The sequence below is a fragment of the Pongo abelii genome, chromosome X, assembly GCF_028885655.2.
Source record: "Pongo abelii isolate AG06213 chromosome X, NHGRI_mPonAbe1-v2.0_pri, whole genome shotgun sequence".
Classification (NCBI taxonomy): Eukaryota; Metazoa; Chordata; class Mammalia; order Primates; family Hominidae; genus Pongo; species Pongo abelii.
The window spans coordinates 80,470,216-80,497,362 of record NC_072008.2 but is presented as its reverse complement, the minus strand read 5'-3'; the positions used below and the strand labels follow the sequence as shown (position 1 = coordinate 80,497,362).

At 37.4% G+C, this 27,147-nt stretch overlaps 1 long non-coding RNA gene and 1 pseudogene across 1 annotated transcript in view; one reads left to right on the top strand and one right to left on the bottom strand.

Annotated features, from left to right (window-relative positions):
- LOC134760924 (uncharacterized) overlaps positions 1-27,147 on the bottom strand; it is a 99,082-nt gene that overhangs the window by 66,808 nt on the left and 5,127 nt on the right. The gene's annotated exons all lie outside the window — the stretch shown is intronic.
- Positions 17,985-18,519, top strand: LOC100451204 (PEST proteolytic signal-containing nuclear protein-like; annotated as a pseudogene).

Genomic DNA, 27,147 nt, shown 5'->3' with positions numbered 1-27,147 from the left:
GTCAAGGAAGAAATTCAAAGAAAATTTAAAACATATCTCAAGGCAAAAGTGAAAACACAACATATCAAATCATGAGATGAAGCAAAAAATGTACTAAGAAGTAATAGCAACAAGTGGCCACATTAAAAAGTAAAATCTCAAACGATCTGACTTTACATATCAAAGAACCAAAAAAAAGAACAGACTAAGCCCAAAGTCAGCAGAAGGGAACAATAAAGACCAGAGCAAAAATAAGTCAAATCAAAAATAGCTCCTCTTTCATTTATAATTTTATTTATTTTCATTTTCTCTTTTCACAAAAAAATAAGGATCATAAGAAAAAATTATATTCCAACAACTGGAGAACCTTCAAGAAATTAATAAATTTCAAGAAACATACAACCTACCAACATCAAATTAAGAAGAAATTTAAAAATCTCAACAGGCCAACAACAAGTAGGTGTATAAAATCAGTAATCAAAAATATCCCAACAAAAAATAACCCAGGACCATATGGCATCAAAGGTGAATTCGACCAAACATTTAAAAAGAATTAGTGTCAATCCTTACCAAACTCTTCCATAAACTGAAGAGAAAGGAACATTTATAAACTCATTTCACAAAGCCAGAATTACCCTGATACCAAAACCAGATAAAGACATTATGAGAAAAGAAAATTACAGGCTAATATCCCTGATGAACACAGATGCAATGATGCTCAACAATTCAGCACCACATTAAAAAAATGATGCAACATGATTAAGTGAGATTTATCCCTGGAATGCAAGAATGGTTCAACATACATAAATCAATAAGTGTGACACACCACATGAATAGATCAAGAATAAACACCATGTAATCATCTCAATAGATGTAGGAAAACATTAGAAAAATTCAACATCCATTCATGGTAAAAATCCACAACAAATTAGGTATAGAAGAAATGTACCTCAACATAATAAACGCTATACATAAAAAACCTACAGCTAACATCATACTCAAGGGTGAAAAGCTGAAAGCTCTTTCTTTAATAGCAAGAACAAGACAAAGATCCCCACTCATGCCACTTCTATTCAACACAGTATTAAAAGTTCTAATCAGAACAATTAGGAAAAAAATAATAAATGACATCCAAATCAGAAAGGAAGAAGTAAAATTGTCCCTGTTTGCAGACTACATGATCTTATATGTAGAAACCCCTAAAGACTGCAGTAAAACACTATTGAAACTAACAAATGAATTCAGTAATGTTGCAGGATACAAAATCAACATCCAAAAATCAGTCATGTGTATATGCACTAAAAATGAACTCTGATAAAAGAAATTAATAAAGGAATCCCATTTACAATAGCATCAAAAAAATAAAATACTTAGGAAAAACCTAACCAAGGAGGGGAAAAAAATCGTACAATGAAAACTACAAAACAATGAAGAAATTAAAGCAGGCACAAATAAATCACAAGATATTCCATATCCATGAAATGTAAGAATTAATACTGTTAAACTGTCCATACCACCTTAAGATATTTACAGATTCGTGATCCCTATCAAAATTCCAATGGCATTTTTCACAGAAAGAGAAAAACCAATCTTAGACTTCATATGAAACTACAAAAGACTCTGAATGGCCAAAATGATCTTGAAAAAGAATATCAAATCTGGCCTCACACTTTTGATTTCAAATTTCAAAGTATATTACAAATCTATAGTAATAAAAACAGTATGATACTGCCATAAAAACAGACACAAAGAACAATGGAAAAACATAGGGAGCCCAGAAATAAACCCATAAATACACAACTGGTCTTCCACAAGATTGCCAAGAATACAAAATGTTCAAAGAACAGTCTCAATACACTGTATTAGAAAAACTGAATATACTGCTTTTCAGCCTTTTGGCTAAGATCAAGTATAGGAAAACTAGATTATCTACATGCAAAATAATTAGATTGAACACTTATCTTACACCATTCACCAAAAACAATTCAAAATGGATTAAAGACTTAAACATAAAAAATGAAACCATAAAATTCTGGGGAAAGCTCCATGACATTGGTCTTCACAGTAATTTCTTGGATAGGACACCACAAGCAGTGAGAATAAAAAGTAAAATAAACAAGTGGGATTACATCAACCTAAAAAGCTTCTGCACTGCAAAGGAAATAACACAATGAAAAGGCAATTTACAGAATGGGAGAAATTATTTGGAAACTATACATCTGGTAAAGTGTTAATATCCAAAATATATAAGGAACTCACACAACTCAAAAGCAAATAGGGAAAACCAGATTAAAAATGGGCAAAAAACTTGAATAGACATTTTTCCAAAGAAGACATACAAATAGGCAACAGGTATATGAAAATGCAAATCAAATATTCATGAGATATCACCTCATACCTGTTAAAATAAATATTACCAAAAATCAAAATATAATAAGCATTGGTGAGGATGTGGAAAAAATGAAACATTCATACATTGTTGATAAAAATGTAAATTGGTATAGCCATTACGGAAAACAGCACAGAGGCTCGTCAAATAAATAAAAATAGAACTATCATTTGACTCAGCAATCCCTCTTCTGGGTATATACTCAAAGGAAGCGAAATCAGTACCTCAAAGAGATATCTGCATTCCTATGCTCACTGCAGCATTATTCACAATAGTCAAGATATGAAAACAATATACGTGTCCATAACAGACGAATGGATTAAAAAAATGTAGGGTGTGTGTGTGTGTGTGTGTGTGTGTATACATATATATGTATTGTGTGTGTGTGAGTGTATGTGTGTATAGTAGAAATATGCTCAGCCTTATAAAGAAGAAAATCCTACCATTCCAAACAACATGGATGAACCTGTACAACAAGCTAAGTGAAATAAGCCAGGCTCAAAACAACATATATAAGTGAATATTGCACAATCACTTATATATGGAATCTAAAAATAGTCAAACTCATAGAAGCAAAAAGTAGAATGGTGATTTCCAGGGGGCTTGGCAGGGCCGGGGTTGGGGGGTGGGCAGCAGGCGTGGAGTGGGAAATGGGGAAATGGTCAAAGTGTACAAAGTTGTATTTATCTGAGATAAATAAGTTTTGGAGATCTAATGTACAGCATTGTTAACAATACTATACTGTATACTATTTTTTCATTTAAATTGAACTTTATTAAAATAGGTGCCAGTTTTCCTCTCTCCTAGTTCCACTGATGAGCTAGCCCAGAACTATATAACTTTGAGCCAAGTTTCCAAAGATGGTAAAGCTAAGAACAGCAAACTAATAAGGACAAATAGGTCACTTTTGGTAATGACACACAAATTAAACTTTCAAAACATGCGCATAGCTTTATTCATCTACTTAGATCTAACCTTTTCACGGAGCTTCGGCAAAATTATAGTGTGCAAAATGCATTTCTAAAACTTAATGCAAGCAAAGCTTTCACATTTACACTGGCAGGAAATACACGGAGAAACTAACAAGTCACATTAGGGAGAATTCAATCTTTTCTTTAATGACAAGAATTGCACAGCTTATTATTTTGAGAAAATTGTTGCAGACATAAATATTTAAAATTTTCTAAGCAAGGTGCTTTTAACAACAAAATTTTTAAAGTTAGAAAGAGCTGATAACTTGGATCATAGCTCACACAGAATTCCAAATTAAAGTGGACTCCATTATCTCCCTACATTCTGCAAACAGTGTTTTGTATAACACTTCTTTAAAACACAAAAGGAGGCAGCAAGCTGAAACTTTTCAAAGCACACAAGAAATGGTGTCATCACATTACTTGAAGAAGGTGCTGAGTGGAAAAAAAAAGGGAGTGAAGAATCCTTTTACTATTTCCCACTACAGAACAGCCACTAACAGACTAAGGACAAAAAAGATACAACAAAAACAGTAAATTGACATCCCCAGCTTATAAAATAGTTACAGTTTGACAAGATCTACAAACAGAGAACACCAGTTGGACAACAGAATGAGCATTTCATACTGCATAGAAATTAGTGAGGTGGTAAGAACCATCAACTATCTCAGGCATTACTACATGGCCTTTCATAAATTTTTTTAATGTACGTGCAAGGCACATTGATACAAAAATAGCTCTCTGGCCAACAAATATATTAAATAAGAAAATTAAAATTTTGACTTTGTGATTTTGGCAACATCAAAATATAACCAGATAGCTTTGGCCCACACATCTTTCTCATACTCCTCCAACTCATTCGGTGTTGCCCACCTATTATTTTTGGTTCAATCACCTTCAAGTTTTGGTATGTGCTTGAGAAATGACTTTTCTTCTTATCAAGTAGCATTCTTACTAAAGTTTTCCTTTGCTCAGTAAAAATATATAAGAAAAACAGAATAGTTGGAGTTATTTCTTCAATAATTTAATTTTTAATATTTTTATTATACTCTAAGTTCTGGGATACATGTGCAGAATGTGCAGGTTTGTTACATAGGTATACATATGCCATGGTGGTTTGTTGCACCCATCAACCGATCATCTACATTAGATATTTCTCCTAATGCTATCCCTCCCCTAGCCCCCAACTCCCTTGACAGGTACCAGTGTGTGATGTTCCCCTCCCTGTGTCCATGTGTTAAAATTGTTCACCTCCCACTTATGAGTGAGAACATGCAGTGTTTGGTTTTCTGTTCTTGTGTTAGTTTGCTGAGAATGATGTCTCCACCTTCATCCATGTCCCTGCAAAAGAGATGAACTCATCCTTTTTATGGCTGCATAGTATTCCATGGTGTATATGTGCCACATTTTCTTTATCCAGTCTGTCATTGATGGGCATTTGGGTTGGTTCCCAGTCTTTACTATTGTGAACAGTGCTGCAATAAACATACATGTGCATGTGTCCTTATAGTAGAATGATTTATAATCCTTTGGGTATATAAAACCAGTAATGGGATGGCTGGGTCAAATGGTATTTCTGGTTCTAGATCCTTGAGGAATCACCACACTGTCTTCCATAATGGTTGAACTACTTTACACTCCCACCAACAGTGTAAAAGTGTTCCTATTTCTCCACATCCTCTCCAGCATCTGATGTTTCCTGGCTTTTTAATAATCACCATTCTAACTGGCATGAGATGGTATCTCATTGTGGTTTTGATTTGCATTTCTCTAATGACCAGTGATGATGAGCTTTTTTTCATATGTTTGTTGGCTGCATAAATGTCTTCTTTTGAGAAGTGTCTGTTCATATCTTTTGCCCACTTTTTGATGGGGTTGTTTGTTGTTTTCTTGTAAATTTGTCTAAGTTCTCTGTAGATCCTGTATATTAGCCTTTCGTCACATGGACAGATTGCAAAATTTTCTCCCATTCTGTAGGCTGCCTGTGCACTCTGATGATAGTTTCTTTTGCTGTGCAGAAGTTCTTTAGTTTAATCAGATCCCATTTGTCAATTCTGGCTTTGGTCATTGCTTTTGTTGTTTTAGTCATGAAGTCTTTGCCCATGCCTATGTCCTGAATGGTATTGCCTAGGTTTTCTTCTAGGGTTCTTATGGTTGTAGGTCTTACATTTTAGTCTTTAATCTGTCTTGAGTTAATTTTTGTATAAGGTGTAAGAAAGAGGTCCAGTTTCATTTTTCTGCATATGGCTCACCAGTTTTCCCAAGACCATACGGAATCCTTTCCCCATTGCTTGATTTTGTCAGGTTTGTCAAAGATCAGATGGTTGTAGATGTGTGGCATTATTTCTGAGGCCTCTCTTCTGTTCCATTGGTCTATATATCTGTTTTGGTAGCAGTACCATGCTGTTTTGGTTATTGTATCCTTGTAGTATAGTTTGAAGTCAGGTAGCATGATGCCTCCAGCTTTTTTCTTTTTGCTTATGATTGTCTTAGCTATACAGGCTCTTTTTTGGTTCTATATGAAATTTAAAGTAGTTTTTTTTTGTAATTCTGTGAAGAAAGTCAATAGTAGCTTGATGGGGATAGCACTGAATCTATAAATTACTTTGGACAGTATGGCCATTTTCACGATATTGATTCTTCCTATCCATGAGCATGGAATGTTTTTCCATTTGTTTGTGTCCTTTCTTATTTATTTCCTTGAACAGTGGTTTGTAGTTCTTGAGGAGGTCTTTCACATCCCTTGTAAGTTGTATTCCTAGGTATTTTATTCGCTTTGTGGCAATTGTGAATGGGAGTTCACTCATGATTTGGCTCCCTGATTGTCTATTATTGGTGTATAGGAATGCTTGTGAGTTTTGCACATTGATTTTGTATCCTGAGACTTTGCTGAAGTTGCTGTCAGTTTAAGGAGATTTGGGGTGAGACAATGGGGTTTTATAAATATACAATCATGTCATCTTCAAACAGAGACTATTTGACTTCCTCTCTTCCTATTTGAATACCCTTCATTTCTTTGTCTTGCCTGATTGCCCTGGCCAGAACTTCCAATACTCTGTTGAATAGGAGTGGTGAGAGAGGGCGTCCTTGTCTTGTGCCGGTTTTCAAAGGGAATGGTTCCAGCTTTTGCCCATTCAGTATCATATTGGCTGTGGGTTTGTCATAAATAGCTCTTTTTTATTTTGAGATACATTCTGTCAATACCTAGTTTATTGATAGTTTTTAGCATGAAGGGGTATTAAATTTTATGGAAGACCTTTTCTGCATCTATTGATATAATCATGTGGTTTTTGTCATTGGTTCTGTTTATGTGATGGATTACATTTATTGATTTGCATATGTTGAACCAGCCTTGCATCCCAGACATGAAGCCGACTTGATTGTGGTGGATGAGCTTTTTGATGTGCTGCTGGATTCGGTTTGCCATCATTTTATTGACGATTTTCATATTGATGTTCATCAAGGATATTGGCCTGAAATTTTATTTTTTTGTTGTGTCTCTGCCAGGTTTTGATTGATGTGATTTATACTAAATGTGATTGGTTCAGGGCAGCATTATTTCTCCTCTATATATAAACAAAATATAAGTCCCCAGCATACATAGATTAATGTTTTCTAAAAGTTCAGCAACAAATCAATGACACTACATCCTTTAAGCCATTCTTCCCAATTCCCGTTGCTGAGGCAGAGAGAGGGAGTAATAGAAACAAAGCTAAGATTTAAACTATTTTCAGTAGTAGGAGACATTTAAGACCAAAAAGTGTACTATTAACAGAATTCTTAAGTTCCTAAGTTATTGTCCTTCATAGGCCAATACCAGCTAAGAATTAGTTACTTGCACTGATTCCTTCCCAAAGAGAATTTTATAATTCACTCACTCTTGTTAGTGGCTGTGCTACAGGAAAGGAATCAAAGCAAGCTATGGTATATATATGGTATATAGTAACGTAAAAAGTGCATCACATTCTTGATTTTCAGTTTCTCATAGCAGCAGCACAATTAATCTAAGACAGAAAACAGCTGTATTTTCATTCTTAAAATGTAACAATATCTAGTGAAATGTATTAAAGATCATGAAAGGATCAGCCTCTATGAAGTATAAATGAAAACAGACTAATAATAATAGACAAACAGGGGTAAACTAAAGGCATTCATTCATATTTACATATTAAAACCCCTTTTGTTAACACCAAATCTTTATATCTAGTAAAAGAAACGAGCACTTTAAGAATAAAGCAGACATTATTAAAGCAGTATTCATTTTCAGAGCCTTTGATTAGCACCTGAGGAAAAAAGGGTATATGGGAAGCTATGTAATTTGCCTCAAGTTGGTTTGTTGGTCTGAAGAGTACAACTTTGATATGCACGGAAAGTAAAACTAAATAGGAAAACAAATGTTTGTAGCTGTTTTAATATGGCTGTAGAAAAGGGATACTGGCCAGGTGCAGTGGCTCACATCTGTAATCCCAGCACTTTGGGAGGCTGAGGCATGTGGATTGCCTGAGGTCAGGAGTTCAATACCAGTCTGGCCAACATGGTGAAACCCCATTTCTACTAAAAATATAAAAACATTAGCCCGGCATGATGGTGTGCGCCTGTAATCCCAGCTACTCGGGAGGCTGAGGCAGGAGAATTGCTTGAACCAGGGAGGTGGAGGTTGCAGTGAGCTGAGATTGTGCCACTGTACTCCAGCCTAGGCGACAGAGCAAGACTCCATCTCAAAGAAAAAAAAGAAAAGAAAAATATGTTCACACAAAAGACGTACACATAATGTACATAGCCAAAAAGTAGAAACAACCCACGTGTCTACCAACTATAACGAAATGTAGTATATCCATACAATCAAATATTATTCAGCCATGAAAAAGAATGAACTACATGGATAACCTTCACAAAACACTGTCAGCTCCCACTTGGCTTTGCCCTTCCACCTGCCCTGGTAGCTTAACACAAAACACAGAACTTTTGGGAGCTCTATGGCCCTGCTCATTGCCTGAGACACCAGATTACCTTCCCTGGGTAATATAAGGCAGGCACAATTCCCACCGCCACCACTGCAGCTGGTGCTCTCTTACAAGCACAACCTCCTGGCTGGAGGCCAATCAATATGGTCCAATACAGTACATGTAAGCAAAGTAACACAGTGCCCAGGAACAAGAAAACTTGTGTAAGACCTCAGCTATCACCATTGCCTGCAGCACCCTGGTTAACCAGGAAGTCTTGAGTCTGTCCACATGACTAGCTCATTACTACTACAACTGGCACTTGAGAAAGCCAACACACTAAGACTATTCATAACCAAGGAAATCTAACTGATGGCGGTGGCAGGAGAGTGAGAGTTGGTGCTGATACCTGCTGCTGGGAGACATGAGGAAATGTCACATCACTGGATCCCTTGCAGACATGCCCCAGCACCATCCCGAAGTGTGGCAGTTCCACTAGGTGGCTAGGCCCAGAAGAGCAGCATGATTCACAGTAGCTCGTCCCTCAAGGACTCTTACTCCTAGGGGAAGGGAGAGTGTACCACATCAAAAAAGTACCCTGTGGGACAAAAGAATCCAGACAGCAGGCTTTGAGTTCCAGAACTTTCTGCTTGTGAAAAGTTTCTTTAAGCACAGGCACAGGAGCAGTACTAGACTCAGTGGAGAAAGTCTGTGGCTCTACCCAAAGAAGCAGCCCTGGTACTTGTGAAGGGTGCTAGAGAAGGTGACTTCTTCCCCTTGCCCACCAATGCTGACATAGCTGAGGCTTCTCCCATAAGAGCTCAGTGATGAGTAAACCTGTAGACAGCCTGTCTGGAGAACTTCAGGGTGACTGCATCCCCAGAGGAGGAGTGCCCTCCAGGTTCGGGCTTGCATGAAGGGTAGAGTAACGATCCTTCTCTATGTGAAACATCAGCATTTCTGCTAGTGAAAAGGGTGCCTGTCTAATCTGTATAGCTGGAACACTGGGTCAGGACTGTGACTTGGAGGTAGATTGCTTTTCTGCTGGCCTGGCAGGGGAGCTGAGGTGGCTTCCTCCCTTCCCCCTGAAAAGACAGTATGTTTCACTGAGAGCTCCCACAGCCACTTCTGTCAAGGCTGGGACCTCTGTTCAACTTTAGGTATTGTATTTACCCATTTGCCTCAGCCATGCACAGTTTTTACCCATAGACACTGCTTACTGGCCTGAAGCCTGAACTGTTCAAATGAGAGAAAAAAATACTGGAAAGAAAAACAAATAAATAACAGTGCACACCACTGGGAGCAAGATAAACTTCATGAGACTTCTGCCTTTCAAACCCCAGAAGAGACAGTGAACCTGCTCACACACCAAGTATATCGCTACTATAACCAGCTTCTGAGAAAGCCATCATACAAAGACTCTCCATAACCAAGGAACTCATACAAAGTCTTCACCACTAAAAGCATCCAGAGTCAAATTAGGTTACAATGAACCACAAACATTTAAGTCATATCCCTAAGGAGAAAAAAGAAATTGCTAAAAATGTAGTCAAATAAAAAAATAAATTCAAAAAAGAAGAAACAGTTTATCAAAATGAGAAGCCAAAAACTAATTGTGGCAAAATGAAAAAACAGGGTTCTATGAGGTCCCAAAAACATCACACAAGCTCTCCAGCAATGGATCCAAACCAAGATAAAATCTTTGAAATGTCAGATAAAGAATGCAAAAAGTTAATTATTAAGTTACTCATGAAGATACAAAAGAAAGGTGAACACCAACATAAAAAATTTTAAGAATAATTTGGGATATAAATGAAAAATGTCTAAAGAGATAGATATTTTAAAGAAAAAACAGGAGGTGGTTAAAAAAAATGGCAGATAGAAGACAGAACCAGCGTGCAGCTCTCACTTGGATGAACAGAACAGTATCTGAAGATTCACACTGTAAACTTTTGCTCCAAGAACCACCACAGGAACACACCAGGAAGATCAAAATAATTCACAGCCCCTTTGAAAGAAGCAGCTTGCTGCTGAAAACTCTGTAAGACAGCCAAAAAATTATGAGTTCCCAAAGTGAGAGAAAGGAAAAGTCTACCTCTGAACACACATAACCACTGAGAAACCTGAAAATCCAGATCTGGGAGAAGGATTTAACCTTACCTAGAGCTGAAGTGGATTTAGAGAGCTGAGCAAAATACGAAAGTAGAAGGAGCAGCGGGAAGAAACCTGTAGGCACTCTTGGTCCCCAGCTCAAGCTTAGGGAAGCCATTCCTTATCTAACAGAGGTCCTTGGGGAAGGAAAGGCAGCCAGAAAGAATTGAGCAGGGCTCACAGGGTGAAGGAAGCTCATAGCTGAACTCTGTAATAATTTCTATTGAGCACAAATTTTCCTGAGAAGAATCTGGGTGGTGGGGGATGGGGGGGTGGGGGCAAACAAGAAGTGCACATACAAGCACAGAAGCCTCAGCCAAAGGTGCAGGTGGGAAGGGAGGGATGAGGCCTGAGAACCCTGCTTGCTTTCTCAAGGGGGAAGCTTGAAGCCTGGGGTAATGTCCCTGCCCTGCTCACCAGTTGCCTGGATATAAACTCAGTGCTGTTGGTGGGGCACAGCAGGAATGAGATTGGCTTTGCTGATTGCATGAAAGCTGGGTGAAGGCCTGCCACTGCGGGCTTTCCCCCACTTCTCTGGTGACCTGTATGATGCAGTAGAGGTAGCCATAATTCCCCTGGGAACATAACTTCATTGGCCTGGTAACCACCCTACATCTCCAACAGTGGCCACAGCAAGCCCCACTTAAGGAGAGTCTGAGCTCAGACCTGTCAAACCCTGCACCCACCTGATGGTTTTTCTCTATGCACTCTGGTAGCCAAAGGAGAAAGACATAAGCTCTTGGGAGTTCCATGACTGTACCCATCACCCGAGAAACTGGAGTCCTGGCCAATGTAGGGCAAGATCGTATCCTCCTTCTACTACCACAACTAGTGCTCCTTGAAAGCACCACCTCCTGGCTGGAGGCCAACCAACTCAAGCCATTACAGCAACTCCTAACAGAACACCCCTGCTCCAAAGGAGAAAACAACAGCTAATTCCCCCGCCTGCAACACCCTGGCTAATCAGATGTCCCGAATCCATCCATGTGATAACTTCACTGTCAGCATGGTAAGCATTTGAGAAAACTGGTGCACTAAACAAAACTACAACCAAGGACTCTCACAGAATCCACTACATTCCTGAGCTACTACTCTAGCACTGGACCAGGTGCTGGTATCCACAGCTGGGAGATTGAAGATGAGTCACATCACAGGACTTTTTGCAGACATTCCTCAGCACCAGCCAAAAGTCAGGTAGCCCTGCTGGGTGTTTAGACCCAGGAGGGCAATCACAATCACTGCAGTCTGGCTCTCAGGAAGTCCTATCCCTAGGTGAATGGGGATAGTACCACATCAAAGATCACTCCACGGGACAAAAAAATCTGAACAGCATCCCTTGAGTTCCAGATTTTTCAACCAAAACAGTCTACCCAAATGAGAAGAAACCAGAAAAGTAATTCTGGTAATATGACAAAACTAGGTTCTATAACAACACCAAAAGATCACACTAGCTCTCCAGCAATGGATCCCAACCAAGGAAAAAAAATCTGAATTGCCAAAGAATTCAGAAGGATGATTATTAAGCTACTCAAGGAGGCACCAGAGAAAAGTGAAAACCAACTTAAAGAACTTTTTTGAAAATATAGAATATGGATAAAAAAGCCTCCAGAGAAACAGCTATCATAAAGACAAGATAATCACAACTTCTGGAAATGAAAGACACACTTAGAGAAATGCAAAATACACTGAAAATGTTAAAAAAAATAGAATTAAACAAATAGAAGAACTTCACAGCTCAAAGAAAAAGCATCTGAATTAACCCAATCTATCAAAGACAAAGAAAAAAATTAAAAATGAATAAAACCTCCAAGAAATTTGGGATTATGTTAAATGATCAAACATAAAAACAATTGTTCTTCCTGAGAAAGAAAAGAAATCTAAAAGTTTGGAAAACTTATTTCAGGGAATAATCAAGGAAAACTTCCCTCATCATGCTAGAGATCTATCTAGACATCCAAATATAAGAAGCCCAAAGAACACCTGGAAAATTTATTGCAAAAAGATTATCACCTAGGAACATAGTCATCAGGTTATCTAAAGTCAAGATGAAGGAAAGAATATTAAGAGCGGTGAGACAAAAGCATCAGGTAACCTATAAAAGAAAATCTGTCAGATTAACTACAGATTTGTCAGCAGAAACCCTAGAAGCCAGAAAGGATTGGGGTCCTATCTTTAGCTTTCTTAAACAAAGTAATTATTAGCCAAGAATTTTGTATCCAGCAAAATTAAGTTTCATAAGTGAAGGTGGTACAGTTTGGCTCTGTGTCTCCACTCAAATCTCATGTTGAATTATAATTCCCATATGTCAGGGGAGGGACCAGGTGGGAGGTTATTAAATCCTGAAGGCAGATTTCCCTCATGCTGTTCTTGTGATAGTGGGTGAGTTCTCACAAGATCTGATGGTTTAAAAGTGTGGCACATCTCCACCTCGTGCTCTCTCTCATTCTGTCATGTAACATATACGTTGCTTACCCTTTACCTTCTGCCATGATTGTTAGATTTTTGCGGCCTCCCCAGGCATGCAGAACTGTGAATCAATTAAACCTATTTTTTTATAAATTACCCAGTCTCAGGTAGTTCTTTATAGCAGTGTGAAAATTGACTGATACAGGAATTCTGTACCAGATGAGTGGAGCACTGCAATAAAGATACATGAAAATGTGGAGGCGACTTGGTAACTGGGTAACAGGCAGAGGTTGAAACAATTTGAAAAGCTCAGATGAATACAGGAAGATGTGGGAAAGTTTGGAACTTCCTAGAGACGTGTTGAATGGCTGTGACCAAAATGCTGATAGTGATATAAACAATGAAGTCCAGGCTGAGGTAGTCTCAGATAAAGATAGAAACTCACTGGAAATTGAAGCAAAGGTCACTCTTGTTATGAAAAAAGACTAGTGGCATTGTGCCCCTTCCCCAAATATCCGTGGAACTTTGAACGTGAAAGAGGTTATTTACGGTATCTGGAGTAAAAAATTTCTAAGCAACAAAGCATTCAAAATATTGCCCAGCTGCTCCTAACAGTGTACAGTCATATGCATTCACAAACAGCTGGTCTGAAATTGGAACTTACGTTTAAAAGGAAAGTAGATTTGTTTGAGTTAATTGTAGATTCTGGATATTAGCCCTTTGTCAGATGAGTAGGTTGCAAAAATTTTCTCCCATTTTGTAGGTTGCCTGGTCACTCTGGTGGTAGTTTCTTTTGCTGTACAGAAGCTCTTTAGTTTAATTAGATCCCATTTGTCAGTTTTGGCTTTTGTTGCCATTGCTTTTGGTGTTTTAAACATGAAGTCCTTGCCTATGCCTATGTCCTGAATGGTAATGCCTAGGTTTTCGTCTAGGGATTTTATGGTTTTAGGTCTAACATTTAAGTCTTTAATCCATCTTGAATTAATTTTTGTATAAGGTGTAAGGAAGGGATCCAGTTTCAGCTTTCTACATCTGGCTAGCCAGTTTTCCCAGCATCATTTATTAAATAGGGAATCCTTTCCCCATTGCTTGTTTTTCTCAGGTTTGTCAAAGATCAGATAGTTGTAGATATGTGGCATTATTTCTGAGGGCTCTGTTCTGTTCCATTGATCTATATCTCTGTTTTGGTACCAGTACCATGCTGTTTTGGTTACTGTAGCCTTGTAGTATAGTTTGAAGTCAGGTAGTGTGATGCCTCCAGCTTTGTTCTTTTGGCTTAGGATTGACTTGGTGATGCGGGCTCTTTTTTGGTTCCATATGAACTTTAAAGTAGTGTTTTCCAATTCTGTGAAGAAAGTCATTGGTAGCTTGATGGGGATGGCATTGAATCTATAAATTACCTTGGGCAGTATGGCCATTTTCACAATATTGACTTTCCCTACCCATGAGCATGGAATGTTCTTCCATTTGTTTGTATCCTCTTTTATTTCATTGAGCAGTGGTTTGTAGTTCTCCTGGAAGAGGTCCTTCACATCCCTTGTAAGTTGGATTCCTAGGTATTTTATTCTCTTTGAAGCAACTGTGGATAGGAGTTCACTCATGATTTGGCTCTCTGTTCATCTGTTATTGGTGTATAAGAATGCTTGTGATTTTTGTACATTGATTTTGTATCCTGAGACTTTGCTGAAGTTGCTTATCAGGTTAAGGAGATTTTGGGCTGAGACGATGCGATTTTCTAGATATACACTCATGTCATCTGCAAACAGGGACAATTTGACTTCCTCTTTTCCTAATTGAACACCCTTTATTTCCTTCTCCTGCCTAACTGCCCTGGCCAGAACTTCCAACACTATGTTCAATAGGAGCGGTGAGAGAGGGCATACCTGTCTTGTGCCAGTTTTCAAAGGGAATGCTTCCAGTTTTTGCCCATTCAGTATGATATTGGCTGTGGGTTGGTCATAGATAGCTCTTATTATTTTGAGATACATCCCATCAATACCTAATTTATTGAGAGTTTTTAGCATGAAGTGTTGTTGAATTTTGTCAAAGGCCTTTTCTGCATCTATTGAGATAATCATGTGGTTTTTGTCTTTGGTTTTGTTTATATGCTGGATTACATTTATTGATTTGCATATATTGAACCAGCCTTGCATCCCAGGGATGAAGCCCACTTGATCATGGTGGATAAGCTTTTTTAATGTGCTGCTGGATTCGGTTTGGCAGTATTTTATTGAGGATTTTTGCATCAATGTTCATCAAGGATATTGGTCTAAAATTCTCTTTTTTGGTTGTGTCTCTGCCAGGCTTTGGTATCAGGATGATGCTGGCCTCATAAAATGAGTTAGGGATGATTCCCTCTTTTTCTATTGATTGGAATAGTTTCAGAAGGAACCCCATCAAAAAGTGGGCAAAGGACATGAACAGACACTTCTCAAAAGAAGACATTTATGCAGCCAAAAAACACATGAAAAAATGCTCACCATCACTGGCCATCAGAGAAATGCAAATCAAAACCACAATGAGATACCATCTCACACCAGTTAGAATGGCAATCATTAAAAAGTCAGGAAATAACAGGTGCTGGAGAGGATGTAGAGAAATAGGAACACTTTTACACTGTTGGTGGGACTGTAAACGAGTTCAACCATTGTGGAAGTCAATGTGGCGATTCCTCAGGGATCTAGAACTAGAAATACCATTTGACCCAGCCATCCCATTACTGGGTATATACCCAAAGGACTATAAATCATGCCGCTATAAAGACACATGCACACGTATGTTTATTGCAGCACTATTCACAATAGCAAAGACTTGGAACCAACCCAAATGTCCAACAATGATAGACGGGCTTAAGAAAATGTGGCACATATACACCATGGAATACTATACAGCCAGAAAAAAGGATGAGTTCATGTCCTTTGTAGGGACATGGATGAAATTGGAAATCATCATTCTCAGTAAACTATCGCAAGAACAAAAAACCAAACACCGCATATTCTCACTCATAGGTGGGAATTGAACAATGAGAACACATGAACACAGGAAGGGGAACATCACACTCTGGGGACTGTTGTGGGGTGGGGGGACGGGGGAGGGATAGCATTAGGAGATATACCTAATGCTAAATGACGAGTTAATGGGTGCAGCATACCAGCATTGCACATGTATACATATGTAACTAACCTGCACATTGTGTACATGTACCCTAAAACTTAAAGTATAATAATAATAAAATAAATAAATAAAAGGAAAGTAGAGCATAAAAGTTTAAAAAATTTGAAGCTGACTTTGTGGTAGAAAAGAAAAACCCATTTTCTAGAAGAAATTCAAACCAGCTGCAGAAATTTGCATAAGTAAAGAGAAGCTGAATGTTAATAGCCAAGACAATGGGGAAAATGTCTCCAGGGTCAGTCAGAGACATTCATGGCAGCCCCTCCCATCATGGGCAAAATGAACTGGTTTTGTCTCAGATGAGACATTGAACTTGAAATTTTGAGTTAATGCTGGAAAGAGTTAAGACTTTGATGAACTGTTGGGAATTCATAATTGATTTTGTAATGTGAGAAAGACATGAGATTTGAAAGAGGCCAGGGGTGGAATGATATGGTTGGGCTCTATGTACCCACCCAAATCTCATGTTGAATTGTAATTCCTGTGTCAGGGGAGGGACCTGGAGGGAGGTAATTAGATTATGGGAATGAATTTCTCCCATGCTGTTCTTATGATAGTGAGTTCTCACACCGTCTGATGGTTTTAAAGTGTGGCACTTTCCCCATTTCTTTCTCTCTCCTGCCACCATATAAGACATGCCTTGCTTCTGCTTCACCTTCTGCCATAGTTGTAAGTTTCGTGAGGACTCCACAGCCATGTGAAACTGTGAGTCAATTAAACCACTTTTCTTTATAAATTACCCAGTCTCAGGTAGTCCTTTATAGCAGTGTGTAAACATACTAATACAGAAAAGATAAAGTCTTTCTCAGGCAAACAAATGCTTAGAGAATTTGCCATTACCAAGCCAGCACTACAAGAAATGCTAAATGGAGTTCTAAATCTTGAAATAAAACCTTGAAATACACTAAAATAGTACCTACTTAGAGCATAAATCTCACAGGGCCTATAAACCATTACACAAGGAAAAAAAGATATTCAGGCAGCAAGTAGCATGATGAATAGAATGGTACCTCACATCTCAATACTAATGTTAAATGTAAGTTGCCTAAATGCTTCACTTAGAAGATACAGAATGGCATAATGGATAAAAATCTACCAACAAAGTATCTGCTGTCTTCAAGAAACTCACCTAACACATATGGCCTCACATAAACATAAGGTAAAGGGGTGGAAAGAGATATTCAATGCAAATGAAAACCAAAAGCAAGCAGGAGTAGCTATTCTTATACCAGACAAAATAGATTTTAAAGCCTCAACAGTTTAAAAAGACAAAGAGAGACATTATATAATGATGAAAGAATTAGCCAACAGGAAAATATCACAATATATATGCACGTAACACTGGAGCTCCCAAATTAATACAACAATTTTAAAAAACAATAAAACAGTTACTACTAGGCCTAAGAAATGAGACAGATGGCAACACAGTAATAGTGGGAAACTAATACTACACTGACAGCACTGGACAGGTCATCAAGACAGAAAGTCAAATAAGAAACAATTGACTTAATCTATAGCCTTAGAACAAATCAACTTAACAGACGTTTACAGAACATTCTACCCAACAACTGCAGAATATATAATCTTTTTATCAGAACATGGAACATTTTCTAAGATAGACCATAAGATAGGCAACAAAAAAGTCTCAATAAATTTAAGAGTATCAAAATTATATCAGTACTCTTGCTGACCACAGTGGAAAAAAATTGGAAGCCAATACAAAAAGGAATGTTCAAAACTATACAAATACGTGGAAATTAAATAATCTGCTCCTGAATAATCTTTGGGTCAACAATAAAATTAAGATAGAAATTTAAAAATCCTTTGAACGGAATGATAATAGTGACACAACCTATCAAAACATCTGAGATACAGCAAAAGTGGTGCTAAGAGGAAACTTCATAGCATTAAACGCCTACAGCAAAAAGTCTGAAAGAGCTTGGCTTGGCTGCAGGGTAGGCCACGGCAGAGAAAATGGCAGATGGGAAGGTGGGAGAGGAGAAGGCTGAAAAGTTGCAGTGAGCTGGAGCCATTGGAGGACCTGAAGAAGAAGTGAAAAAACCTGTGAAAACTAAGGCTGTTTATTCCGGTAATGGAGAGAAAAGTGTTCGTCGCAGCACTGAGAAGCCATCAGCTGAAAAAGAAGCTGCAGTCCTCCCAACAAAGCCTACAAAGATCAAGTTTAGATCTGCCACAGGTAGTCACATGACAAAGAAAGCATCAGCCATATCCATCAAACTTGGATTAAGTAAGCCTAAAGAACCTGTTCCAACTCTTGCTTCAAAAATTCTTTTGGTAGCAGCAGGTTTTAATGAAGATGAAGGTAGCCAACCTGAGGCAATGCCTCCAGAAGCAAAGATGAGGATTAAAAATATTGGAAGAAATACATTAACATCAGCTGGACCAAACTCCTTCAATAAAAGAAGCATGTGTTTTTTGTTAACCAGAAGCTATGGGAACAAAATATAAAACCTCATCTTGGTGTAATTCCCATGACTACGACAATTAAATACTCTGTTTTGAAACTGCGGTGTGAGGTGGGTGTAAAGTTAAATGAAACAGTTTCCTTTTTAAAGGATGGTATAAGACTATCTTTGGAGCTGCTTTTCTTTTTCTTTTTCATTTTTTAAAAAGATTGAGTGATACACTAATAAATCAGAGTTTGAAATTAGTGATAATTTATGTTTTCTATAAGGATTTCAAGAAATTTGCTGATATTGTAGTTTCATGTGCTTAGTTTCCACAGGTTACAGATGGCAACTAAATCAGAAATGATACCTTTTTAAGAATTGCATTTTTTAGACACAACTATTAGCAAATTAAGAGAAAAGCAAAAGTTATTGTCGATTTATAACTACAAGTAGTTATCCTCTTGGCTACCTTATTACCTAAGCCGTCTGGCTCCCAAGAACAGCCTTATAGAGAGAGGGAGTATAGTACTGGGAGGAAAATGCTACTTAACTATTGACTGAAAGTAAATTTAGATAAAATACAGCTTTTTTCCTTATGGGTATTTGTTTTGTTTCACGTCATCATAAACTAGGTATTGCATTGCTGTCAGTGGATACAGATGCTTAGCTCTTAAAAACTTTTTTTTTTAAGTCAGGAAACAACAGGTGCTGCAGAGGATGTGGAGAAATAGGAACACTTTTACACTGTTGGTGGGACTGTAAACGAGTTCAACCATTGTGGAAGTCAGTGTGGCGATTCCTCAGGGATCTAGAACTAGAAATACCATTTGACCCAGCCATCCCATTACTGGGTATATACCCAAAGGATTAGAAATCATGCTGCTATAAAGACACATGCACACGTATGTTTATTGCGGCACTATTCACAATAGCAAAGACTTGGAACCAACCCAAATGTCCATCAATGATAGACTGGATTAAGAAAATGTGGCACATATACACCATGGAATACTATGCAGCCATAAAAAAGGATGAGTTCATGTCCTTTGTAGAGACATGGATGAAATTGGAAATCATCATTCTCAGTAAACTATCGCAAGGACAAAAAAACAAACACTGCATGTTCTCACTCATAGGTGGGAATTGAATAATGAGAACACATGGACACAGGAAGGGGAACATCACACTCTGGGGACTGTTGTAGGGTTGGGGGAGGGGGGAGGGATAGCATTAGGAGATATACCTAATGTAAATGGCGAGTTAATGGGTGCAGCACACCAACATGGCACATGTATACATATGTAACCAACCTGCACATTGTGCACATGTACCCTAAAACTTAAAGTATAATAATAAGATTTTTAAAAAATAGCAGTTTCTAGGCAAAGATAAAAAAAAAACATTGTTTTAATATTTATGTAAACTAGGGTTGGGCATAGTGACTCACACCTGTAATCCCAACACTTTGGGAAGCCAAGGTGGGCAGATCACTTGAGGTCAGGAGTTTGAGACAAGCGTGGCCAACATGGTGAAACCCAGTCTACTAAAAATATAAAAATTATCTGTGCATGGTGGTGCACACCTGTAGTCCAGCTACTCAGGAGGCTGAGCTGGACAATCACTTGAACTCAGGAGGCAAAGGTTGCAGTGAGCTGAGATTGGGCCACTGCACTCCAGCCTGGAAGACAGAGCAAGACTCTGTCTCAAAAAAAAAATTAAAAAAAATACATATATATACATATATATATGCAAACTGTTGAATATTTGAAATAGCCCACTTCACCTTAATGGGTCTTGTCTATCTTCATTAGTATTCAAAGAACAACCATTTGATATAAAGTAAATCAATATTTTTAATGTGCTTTTCTTAGTTTTAATTAGCTAGTTCCTGTAAGCATTTCTACCAGAAATTGAGGCAAATTCTAAGAAAGCTGTTTCTTTTAACATACAAACCACCACCAAAAATTTAAATGTACATATTGCTTAAGTATTAGGCTGTGTTTATTTTTTAAATGGTATAAACACCAAAGAGAAAAATTTAACATTGTATGAAGATGGAAAACAAGAAGATGCACTTTCTGTAACTTTGTCTAAGGATTTAAATTACTAACTTGTGAAACTCAATTTGAATTAAATTTAACTACAGGCTTTCTTACTAGTAAAATTGTATGGTTTATTTTAAATGTATATATTTTGATCACTTCTAGAAGATAACTTTGGAAAAATTCTTCTAGACATTGGCCTATGCAGAGTTCATAACCAAGAACCCAAAAGCAAATGCAACAAAAACAAAAATAAATAGATTGGACTTAAACTAAAAAGCTTCTTCACAGCAAAAGAAATAATCAGCAGAGTAAACAAAATCCACAAAGTGGGAAAAATACTCATAAATTATGTATCTGACAAGGGACTAATATCCAGAATCTACAAGGAACTCAAACAAATAAGCAAGAAAAAAGCAAATAATCCCATCAAAAAGTGGGCTAAGAACATGAATAGATAATTCTCAAAAGAAGATATACAGATGGCCAACAAACATAAAAAAATGTTCAACATCACTAATTATCAGAGAAACGCAAATCAAAAACACAATGAGATACCACCTTACTCCTGCAAGAATGGCCATAATTTAAAAATAAACAAAAATAGATGCTGGCATGAATATGGTGAAAGGGAACACTTAAACTGCTGGTGGGAATGTAAACTAGTACAACCACTATGGAAATCAATATGGAGATTTCTTAAAGAACAAAAAGTAGATCTACCATTTGATCCAGCAATCCCACTACTGGAGTATCTACCCAGAGAACAAGGAGTCATTATATGAAAAAAACACTTACACACACATGTTTATAGCAGCACAATTCACAGTTGCAAAATTATGAAACCAGCCTAAATGCCCATCAACCCACGACTGGATAAAGAAAATGTATATATTTATATATACATATATATACCACGGAATACTTCTCAGCCCTAAGAAAATGAAATAATTGCATTCACAGCAACCTGGATGGAGTTAGAGACCATTATTCTACATGAAGTAACTCAGGAATGGAAACCCAAACATTTTATATTCTCACTTACAAGTGGGAACTAAGCTATGAGGGTGCAAAAGGATAAGAATAATATATTGGACTCTGGGGACTCAAGGGGAAGGTTGGGAGGTGGGTGAAGAATAAGACTACACAATGGGTGCAGTGTACATTGCTCGGTGATGGGTACACCAAAATCTCAGAAATCACCACTAAAGAACATATGCATGTAACCAAACACCACCTGTTCCCCAAAAACTACTGAAATAAAAAATACTCTAAATAATCTTTAAAAAGTACAATACATAATTAAATGTTTCATTATATGCATTATCAAAATTAGGCTGGTCTATTTATAGAGAAATTGAGTATCTCACTATTTTGATTTGAAGATAGATGTTGGCAAACAAAGAATAATTATTGTTATTATCATTATTGTATAAATAATATAATGGCTCTATCATATGCTGAATGATCACTAAAATGGAAATAAAGAGTCAAAAAAAGAAAAAACGAAAAAAAAAAAAAAAGAAATACTGGCCAGGTGTGGTGGCTCACGCCTGTAATCCCAGCACTTTGGGAGGCCAAGGCAGGTGGGTCACCAGAGGTCAGAAGTTCAAGACCAGCCTGGCCAATATGGCAAAACCCTGTCTCTATTAAAAATACAAAAATTACCTGGGCATGGTGGTGGGTGCCTGTAATCCCAGCTACTCAGGAGGCTGAGGCAGGAGAATCGCTTGAACCCAGGAGGTGGAGGTTGCAGTGAGCCGAGATCACACCACTGCACTCCAGCCTGGGCGACAGAGTGAGACTTGGTCCCCCTGCTCCAAAAAAAAATCAGAGACAGAGGCTCAACTTAAGTAGAAAATAGAGAAACATAAAACAAAGCAATGAATAACAAATTGCACCCATCCAATTGAAAAACATTAGAAAGTCATATAATACTAAGTGTTGGACATGATATGAAGGTCTGAGAACCCTCAGATCCTGCAGATGCAAACCTACATTGTTGCCTACTCAAGGAAATCAAGAATGAGCACCCCAAGGAACCAGAAACCCCACTCCTAGGTGTACACCCCATATGTTCTCATACTAGTCCTTAGGAAGACACATCCAAAGATGTAGCCAGGAGCTGAGTGTACACACAGAGAGATAAATGATGAATATATATGGCTAAATTGTAAAGAAATTCAAACAATGCAGAAACATATCATGAATACTAAAAAAAGATGAAGAATAAAAAAATTAGAGATTTTGGAAGTAAATGACACATTTAGGAAATTACAAAATGCAATGGAAAATTTTAACAATACACTATACCAAAGAGAAAGAATTTCAGAGCTCAAAAAAAGGCTTTTTAATTAGCCCAATTAGACAAAAAAATAAAATAAAAGAACAAAGTCTCCAAGAAATGTGGGACTATGTACAATTGCCAAACCTAAGAATCACTGGTGTTCTGAAGAAGAAGCAAAAACTTTGAAAAACTTGCTTGAGGAAATAATTGAGCAAAACCTCCCTGGCCTTGATAGAGATTTATACATCCAAATACAAGAGGGTGTAAGGGAGAAAAGAATTCTAAGAGCAGTAAGACAAAAGCATAAGGCAACCTATAAAGGAAAACCTATCAAACAGCAGACTTCTCAGCAGGAACTTGACAAGTCAGGAGGGATTGGGGTCCTAGCTTTGGCCTCCTTAAACAAAATAACTGTTGACCAATAAATTTTTATCCAGCAAGACTATGTTTTATAAATGGAGGAGAAATAAAGATTTTTCAAGCAAATGCTGAGGGCATTTGACACTACAAGACCAGCCCTACAAGAAATGCTAAAAGTTCTAAAGATTAAGACAAAAGGTCGATATGCACCAGAAGAGAACCTCTTGAATGCATAAAACTCACAGGGCTTATGAAAGAATAACACAATGAAGAAAACAATGTAACTAAGTAACAATCAACATGATGACTCGAGTAGTACCTCACATCTCAATATTAATGTTGAATATATGTGATATAAATGCTCTTCTTAAAAGATACAGATTGGTGGAATGGATTTTAAAAGTCACAAACTGATCTCTACTAAAAATACAAAAATTAGTTGGGTGAGGTGGTGCATGCCTGTAGTCCCAGCTACTTGGGAGGCTGAGGCAGGAGAATCGCTTGAACCCGGGAGCTGGAGGTTGCAGTGATCTGAGATCGCACTACTGCACTCCAGCCTGGCAACAGAGCAAGACTCCATCTTAAAAAAGAAATCATAAACTGAATATCTGCTGTCTTCAAGACACACACCTAACATGTAAGGATTTTTATAGACTCAAGGTAAAAGGGTGGAAAACGATATTCCATGCAAAAGACAACCAAAAGTGAGCAGTTATTCCTATTACTATATTAGATAAAGCACATTTTAAAGCAGCAACAGTAATGATAATAATAAGAGAATCAATCCAACGAGAAAATATTACAATCCTAAATATGTATGCACCTACCTCGGGAGTTCCCAGATTCATAAAACTATTACTACTTGACTTGAGGAGATCAGCAGACAGCAACACAATAACAGTGAGTGACTTTAAGACTCCACCGACAGCACTTGGCTGGGCGTGGTGGCTCACGCCTGTAATCTCAGCACTTTGGGAGGCCGAGGCGGGCGGATCACGAGGTCAGGAGATCAAGACCATCCCGGCTAACACGGTGAAACCCCGTCTCTACCAAAAATACAAAAAATTAGCCAGGCGTGGTGGCAAGCACCTGTAGTCTCAGCTACTTGGGAGGCTGAAGCCAGAGAATGGTGTGAACCCAGGAGGCGGAGCTTGCAGTGAGCCAAGATCGCACCACTGCACTCCATCCAGCCTGGGCAACAGCAACAGAGCGAGACTCCATCTCAAAAAAAAAAAAAAAAAAAAAGACTCCACTGACAGCACTAGACAGATCATCATGGCAGAAATTCAACAAAGAAACACTGAATTTAAACTGTACTCTAGAACAAATGGACTACACAGATATCTACAGAACATTCTATCAATAACTGCAGAATATACCTTCTTCTCATCAGCACATGGAACATTCTCCAAGATTGAGCATACAACAGGACACAAAATAAGTCTCAATAAATTTTTAAAAATCAAAATCATTTAGAGTATCTTCTCAAACCACAGTGGAATAAAACTAGAAATCAATTACATAAGGAACCCTGAAAACTATACAAATACATGAAAATTGAACAATCTGTTCCTGAATAATTTTGGGGTTAATAAAATCAAGATGTAAATTTAAAAATTCTTTGAAATTAATGATAACAGTGATGCAACTTACCACAACTCCTGAAATAAAGCAGAAGCCACGCTAAGAAAAAAGTTTACAGCACTAAATGCCTACAGCAAAATATCTGAAACCTCACAAATTGACAAACTAACAACACATCTCAAGGAACTAGAGAAAGAAGAACAAACCCAAAGCTAGCAGAAGAAAAAAAAATTACAAAGATCAGAGCAGAACTAACTGAAATTAAAACTAAAAAATAAAAAACACAATACCAAAGATCAATGAAACAGAAAACTGTTTTTTGAAAAGACAACATCAATAGACTATTAGGTAGATTAACCCAGAAACAAAGAGAAAAGATTCAAATAAGCTTAATGGAAAATGAAAGTGAAGACTTACAACCAACAGCACAGAAGTATAAAAATCCATTTGAGATTACTATGAACACCTCTATGCACTCAAACTAGAATATCTAGAGAAAACGAATAGATTCCTGAAAACATACTTCCCTCCTAGCTTGAAGCAGAAATAGAAATCCTGAAGAGACCAACAGCATATGCCCTAATTCATTCTATGAAACCAGTATCTCCCCAATACCAAAGCCAAGAAGGGACATGATAAGAAGAAGAAAACAACACACCCATATCCCTGATGAACATAGATGCAAAAATACTCAACAAAATACTAGCGAACCAAATTCAACATTAAAAAGTTAATTAACCATTATCAAGTGAGTTTTGTCCCAGGGATGCAGGGATGGTTCAACACATGAAAGTCAATAGATTCAGAAAAAGCATTTGATAAATTCCATCATCCCTTTATGATAAAAATCCTCAACAAACTAGGTATAGAAGGGATGTACCTCAAGATAATAAAAGCCGTATATAAAAATCCCCACAGCCAGCACTATACTGAATGAGGAAAAATTGAAATCATTCCCTGAGAACAGGAATGTGACAAGGATGCTCACATTCAACACTTTTATTCAACATAGTACTGGAAATACTAGCCAGAACAATCAGATAAGAGAAAGAAATAAAGGGCACCCAAATTGGAAAAGAGGAAGTCAAACTACCTCTGTTTGCTGATATGATTGTATACCAAGAAAACTCCAAAGACTCCTCCAAAAAATCTCCTAGGTTTGATAAATGAATTTAGTAAAGTCTCAGGTTATAAAATCAATATACATAAATCAGTAGCACTGCTATACACCACCAACAACTAAGCTGAGAATCAAATCAATAACTCACTTCCTTTTGCAACAGCTGGAAAAAATAAAATGAAATACCTAGGAGTATTAACCAAGGAGGCGAAAGAAATCATAGATGACACAAACAAATGGAAATATATCCCATGCTCATGTGGTGAAGAAGAAACACACACTGCTGGTGAGAATGTAAATTAGTAAAACTTTTTATGGAAAGGAGTATGTAGATTTCTCAAATAACTAAAAGTAGATCTACCATTTGATCCAGCAGTTCCATTACTAGATATCCACCCAAAGGAAAAGAAGCCATTATATCAAAAAGAAATCTGCACATGTATGTTTATTGCAGCACAATTCACAATTGTGAAGACATGGAACCAAACTAAGTGCCCATCAACTGATGAGTGAATAAATAAAATGCAATATATATATATATATATTTATATATATATACGTATATATGTATATATGTGTATATATATACACATACACACACACACACACACACACACACACACACACACCAAGGAATACTACTAAACCATAAAAAAGAATGAAATAATGTAATTTTCAGCAACTTGGATGAAACTGGAGGCCATTATTCTAAGTGAAGTAACTCAGGAATGAAAAACCAAACACCATATGTTCTCACTTGTAAGTGGGAACTAAGCTATGGGTATGCAAGGACATACAGAGTGGTTTAATGGACACTGGAAACCCAGAAGAGGGGAGAGTTGGAGGAGGATTAGGGACAAAAAACTACATATTGGGTACAATGCACAGTACTTGGGTGACAGGTGCACTAAAATCTCAGACTTCCCCACTATATAATTCGTCCACGTAACCCAAAATCACTTGTACCCCTATCACTATTGAAATTTTTAAAAAGAACCAAAAAATAAAATTAAAAATTAAGAAAAATAAATAAACAATCTGAATAGGCCTATATCTATTGATGATATTGAATCAACAACTAATAACCTTCCAAAACAGAAATCACCAGGCTCTGATGAGTTCACTGGTGAATTCCACAAAACATTTAAGGAAGAAATTATACCAATCCTGTACAATCTCTTTCAAATTATAGAAGCAGAGGAAATACTTCCTAACACATTCTATCAGACCAGCATCACCCTAATACCAAAAACCAGGCAAAGACACTACAAGAGAAGAAAACTATAGATCAATATCTCTAATGAACATAGATGCAAAAAAATTCTCAACAAAA